At 48.1% G+C, this 6,000-nt stretch overlaps 1 protein-coding gene across 8 annotated transcripts in view; it reads right to left on the bottom strand.

The window, feature by feature from the left end:
- Stat3 (signal transducer and activator of transcription 3) overlaps positions 1-4,977 on the bottom strand; it is a 51,795-nt gene extending 46,818 nt beyond the window's left edge. For 4 of the 8 annotated variants that reach the window (NM_001430048.1, NM_001430046.1, NM_001430047.1 and 1 more), the window contains 1 exon segment: positions 4,784-4,947. The gene's annotated coding sequence lies outside the window, so the exon portion shown is untranslated. 8 annotated transcript variants of the gene reach the window in all.
- Between the last annotated feature and the right edge of the window lie 1,023 nt (positions 4,978-6,000).

A 6,000-nucleotide genomic window follows, 5' to 3' on the forward strand; every position in this document is an offset into this window, starting at 1 on the left:
ATGGGATCTGATGCCCTCTTCTTGTGTGTCTAAAGACAGCTACAGTGTGCTTATATATAATAAATAAATAAATCTTATAGCCCCTGCACCCACTGTGCTGTTCTAAGCTCTGTACCATCCACACCCCCTCTACCTTGAATGAGCCCCGCACTGCAAGGATTCCTAACCCTCCCACAGGTCCTCCAGTGTTCCCTGAAACTAGCCCTACTGTGACCTCTCACCCCTGGATAGAATGAACCTCTTTCCTTGGACCTTTTCCTAAGAACTTAGATGCCCAGGGCTCTTGCTATGGACCAGCATGCTGCAGCATTTCACCCACATGAGCTTAATGAATTTTTTGTTCTGCTTCATTTTGAGATAGGCTATCCCTGTACAACTGTAGACATGGGCCAACAGGCCTGTCTCTCATCTTTTTTAAAAATCAGGTAAGAAAACTGATGGTCAGCCAGGCAGTGCAGGCAGTGGTGACCCACGCCTTTGATCCCAGCACTTGGGAGGCAGAAGCAGGTGGATCTCTATGAGTTGGAGGCCAACCTGGTCTACAGAGAGTTCCAGGACAGCCAGGGCTACACAGAGAAATCCTGTCTCAAAAAACAAGTGTGTGTGTGGTGGTGGCGGCAGGGGTGGGAGGGCCTTAGAGGAGGACACTGAGGCTTAGATTCTGATCAGGAAGCAGCCAATCCAGGATCCAATCCCAGATGTCTTTGCCTCTGAAGGTTATCCTGAGCTCTGCCTTAAGTATGCATGCAATAGAGCTTGTAGGCATGTGCCCTGGTCCCCACTACTCCCACAGTTCCATAAGAACTGGGGTGAGATTTTGAATACTCATTCTCCTTGGATCCTGCCCAGCTTCTACTCTCTCTGCTGCTGCTGCTGCTTTGTTCTGGTTTGGTTCCTTAACATGGGGTTCTCAACAGAGCCCCAGCTGGCCTGGACCTCAATATGTAAACCAGGCTTCCCTCAAACTTGCAGCAATCCTCCTGCTCTGTGGAAGTGTTTTTTCTTGAACAGGGTTTTGCTCTGTAGCCTCCAGCTAGCTATGCACAACACCTGGCCTTAAATCGGTTGTGGGCCTTCTGCCTGGGCCTCCCAAATCCTTGAATTACAAGCATGTACATCAGACCTGGATCTGCCTAGCCTTTTTTGGTTTTTGTTTTTGAAACAGGGTCTTATTCTCTACTCATAGCAGGCTTGGAATTCACTGTGTAGCCCAGGCTAGCTTCAAACTCAGCAATTTTCCTGCCTCAGTGCTTGGTTAGCCACATGCTAAAACTGCAGACATGAGACATCACAGCTAGCTTCTGCTTAGTGTTTTGTTTCTGTTTTAAGCCAGGGTCTCAGCTGGCCCGAAACTCGATTTGTAGACCAGCTGGCCTTGAATTCTTAGAGATCCAACTGACTCTGCCTTCCAAAGGCTGGAATTAAGGACATGTGCCACCAGCTCTGCTCATCTGTCTAGGGTGTGTGTTTGTGTGTGTGTGTGTGTGTGTGTGTGTGTGTGTGTGTGTGTGTGTGTGTGTGTGTGTGTGTAGAGCTCTGCTCACCTGTCTAGAGTGTGGGGTGGGATGGGGGGTTGTCTAAGTGTGTGTGTGTAGAGCTCTGTCTAGGGTGGGGGTATGTGTGTTGAGCTGAATAAAATTATACCAAACATGACATAAAAAATGAGAACCATAGTAGAAATTCATTCTTCCAAATGTCACTCCTTTAAACAAACCTACTTCCAAGAATTTGCCACCAAATACAATCTGGAAACCCCAACTATCTACACCACAGCAAGCCACAGCTCCCAGCAGCAGGCAGAACACTCTTTCACCATCAAAGCCAGCAAGGCAATGCCATCCTGCACTGTCTCACTAAGGCTGATCCACAATGCCAGGAGTCCTTCAAGAGTTAGGGCTATCCTTCAAGCTCTCTTTGTATGAGTTTTGTTTTGTTTTGTTTTTAAAGACCCAAAAGTTTGGCCAGAATTTTAAAACACAAATGACATAAAAATGTGTTCCAAGGTAGAGTGTTTGCTTAGCAAGAAGCTCAGCTTCCCCAGAAAGGGGAGAAAAGGAAAGTGAAAGGGAGGGAAAACTGTGAGGGAGTGAAGGAAGTAGGGAGGGATGGAAGAGATAGGTTAAGGAATGTGTGGCGGCTCTGACTGGGGATTTAGCTCAGTGGTAGAGTGCTTGCCTAGCAAGCGCAAGGCCCTGGGTTCGGTCCCCAGCTCCGAAAAATAGAAAAAAGAAAAAAAGAAAAAAAAAAAGGAATGCGTGGCTCCCTTTAATGACATCAACCTGTTGTATTAGACAATAAAGTATCAAGTTGCTCCAACAGCCCACAAATTCTACACACAAGATGTATCACACACTCCCTAGCACTCTTTACAAAGTCAGACAGTATTCTCTCCAGTGCACACCATCACCATCTCTAAGAAGACATCAGCTAAAAGGCTGCTGGGCCTGGGCATCTAGAATGGTATTCACTACCTCTGCCCTTCTCACGTTTGAATGTCAAGATCAAAGAGCAAGGGACTTTCTGTAGACAGAAATGGCCACTGACCACAAGGCTCTCTGGTTTAAATGTCATTGAGGTCACAGCCACCCTTTAGCTAAAATTTGCTTCAACATCTCCATTAATAAGTAGCTGAAGTTTGACAAGTAAATTATGCTAACAAGAAAGGAAGAGAGAGAGAGAGAGAGAGAGAGAGAGAGAGAGAGAGAGGAGAGAACCAATTACTTCCCAGGTGAGACACAGAACAGTTACTTAGCTAGCAGTCGCCCAGCAACTCTGAGTCTTTCAGATGGCTGCCAGTGTTTCACTATCCAGACTTTGACACTTCTCAACAGGGGGCATGCTCGCTCTAAATTGAAACTGAATACTTAGGCAGAGACCAAGAAATGTGTACTTTTACACATGTGCCTTTCACAAGTTTCACCACTATGACACACGATGCCTTAGGCAAGTGTCTTGTCCTTTCGGCCTCGATTTCCTTATCTACAAAATGAGGTTAACATTCTGTGAACCACCCACCTCCCAGCCCCTTTGAAGGGCCTCATGATCAAGGGTTATTTCTAAGTGGTTATTTGTCCCCGATGAACTACAGATAAAAATAAAAGATTCATGAATCTGCTAATGGTTCTCTGTGGTGAGTGTGCTAACACTGAGAACCAACACTGCAGCTTTTTCATTATTATTATTATTATTATTATTATTATTTCAGATTTTCTTCCCAGTGGTTCCTCCGAAAGCCCTGGGTTTGATTCCCAGGACCTAAATCCATCTGTAACCAGTTCCAGAGTACTTGATGTCCTCTCCTGGCCTCCTAGGGCACTAGACACACACTGGCACAGACATGCATGTAGGCAAAATACTCATACACATAAAATAAAGATAAATAAAATCTAAAAGAAAAAATAAAATAAAAAAAGATCCTGCTAGTGTTCTGGTCTGGCAATAATGAGACAAACAAGTTTCCTCAAGGAACACGGACATTATTTAATATAAGAAGAAAAAAATGGCTGGCTCAAGTCTAATTCCACATATAAAAAGGTGGAAGTGATTTGTTGCGTTTATATACTTAAGTCAATGCTTTACCTGTACTGACAGCCCAACATTTCCATTGCATACACAAATAAGCACTTCAATGTAGTAAACAGCAGGTTATAAACTACACACACCTTGAATAGGAAAAATGAATGATCACTGACTGTACCAACACGCAGGTCAATTGATACAACAGAGTGATGTGAACTAGGTAGGAAAGAAGGAAGCTACTTGAGCCACAGCCTGGATTTTGCCAACCTACCAGTCTACAGCCACACACCCCCAACAGGTAAAGTTTAAATACAGAACTCAGCCAAGGCCAGCCTGTCTTTGTTTCCCTAGCTTCTGCATTTACCCAAGAGCTTGGCTCGGAGACAGAAAACTCCCACTCTTGATTGGCTCACTCTGGCCTAAGCAATTAAGCAACACCACAATCCAGTAAATGCAATGGCTCAATTATTTATCGTCTCGTCGAGGAGTTTACCAGGTGTTTATGAGAGAACAATGTCAAAGAGGAAAGAGGTTTGTCGCTCTTTAGAGCTGGTTTGGCCAGGGATTTATTTTGAATTGAAAAAAAAAATGTTTTTTTAACAAGGTGAGAGAAAACAGAGCGTAACACGGAAAGAGATGGGAGAGAATTTAGAAAGAACACAAGTTTGTCAATTTCCTATAGGAAATCTGATTCTTAAGAAAAAGATCTAGCCAGCCCAAGACGCTGAGGGGGAGGGGACACAACAGTTCCCACCTCCTAAGTGGGTACAGCTGGCTACTGAAGAACAGGACCAGGGCAAGGCATAGAAAGTGGCTAAGCGCGGAGACGCCAGGCCCAGCACAGGGGCAGGAAGGAGGCTCTGTCTAACTCCCCCACACCAATGATCTCCACCTGAGTGACAGTGGCTCTGGTGGCCCGAACGTCCCTAGCCTCCCGGAACAGTCACTGGAGGGCCGCTTCAGTCACTTCTATTACCGTCAGCCTAGAATGCCCTCCCCACGGTCCTACCCCCCCCCACCCCCCGAACTCCCCACTCTCCCTCCACATCTCCCCCTCGAAACTTACAGAGTCCCTTCCCTTCCCAGGCTGGTTCCTGTCATCCGGAAAGCAGTACCGCCGGGGCGATCCTCTGTGTCTCCTATCCTCCCGCCCCACCTAAGTGTCCATTCACAGTTCTAAGCACCCCCACAGCTGCAACAGCACGACACCCCGTGGGGTCCCCCTTGCCGTCCGGGAGGTGGCCCCACCCTGCACCCCCTTCACCTGTCTCTGGGGCTGAAGCCCGACTGGCCGCCCTATGCAGGCTCCAGGCGCGAACTGCTGGGCTCCCGCGGGCCGCCTGGCCTCTCCTAGCCGACGCGGTCAGGCGACACCGAGCGGGATTGTACCTCAGCGATCCGGTTAGGGCTCGTTCCCTCCGCCGCGACGTCGGAACCCCAGGCTCCCCCTCCCTGTCTAAACTGCAGCTCCGGAAACCGCTGAATTACAGCCCCTCCAGCCAATCCCCACCCAGCTGCCACTGGCCAAGACACGCCTCCATGCATAATTAAAGAATGGCCAGCTGGCTAGGCCACCCTGAGGCCTCCGGGCGAGCGCTGTACTTCCGAAGCCCCACCCACCACCCAATGAGAAACGCCTCTAGGAGAGAAGGTGGGGTCCAGAACTCTGGGCACACCTCCCTGAGTTGGCTGTTCCGAGAGCCTCGTGCTTCTCCCTCCGCAACCAAGGGAAGCGCGGAGGCCTAGCTCAGAAAAAAGCCCGGGGGGAGGGAGGAGACATTAGCGGAATGTCCTGCTGAAAACTCAGCTGAGTTCCTGGCAGTGTGTGACGTCAAGACACTTTAAATGCCCTGATACGGCTTGCTTCTGCCCGCTCTCTTTTCCCGGCCCTTGGCACCACGTGGGGGCGAGACCGTGAGCCTCTTACCACGTGGGAATCAGCCAGTTAGGGGTCCCCTACGGTATCACCCCACTTAAGCATTTGGGTTTGTGGGGACATCAAAAAGAACATGGGCGACTCCTGGCTGCTCTGAACTTCAGTTTCTGCGTGATTCTGGGCATACACCCGGAAATATGACGTGGAAATAGAGTAATTACTAGATTGCGTGGGGGAGAATACTGGCTATAAACTGGTGCCCTGTTCCATGGTTTCAAACCTAAAACTCAACAGCAAAGCCGATTGGTCAGCTCACAGAAATGCAGAGAGCTTACACATGACAGCTGACACAAATACACTGTATTTGCCATTTCCACGTGTGCCGGAGGTTTTTTTTTTTTAACTTTGTTATATTGGATCTTAAAATTCTATAATAGTTTTGACCAACTTGTTTCCATTAAAGGTACCTATTTTAGGAGCTGGGCCCGATGCCTCAGCAGATAAAGGGACTATCTGGTCCTGGTAGAAAATTCAGGTTCAAGTCCCAGCACCCCATGTGATGGCTCTTAGCCACCTGTAACTCCACTCCCAGGGTGGGGTGGGGA

The sequence above is a fragment of the Rattus norvegicus genome, chromosome 10 (assembly GCF_021556685.1).
Source record: "Rattus norvegicus strain SHRSP/BbbUtx chromosome 10, alternate assembly SHRSP_T2T, whole genome shotgun sequence".
In the NCBI taxonomy this organism is placed as follows: domain Eukaryota; kingdom Metazoa; phylum Chordata; class Mammalia; order Rodentia; family Muridae; genus Rattus; species Rattus norvegicus.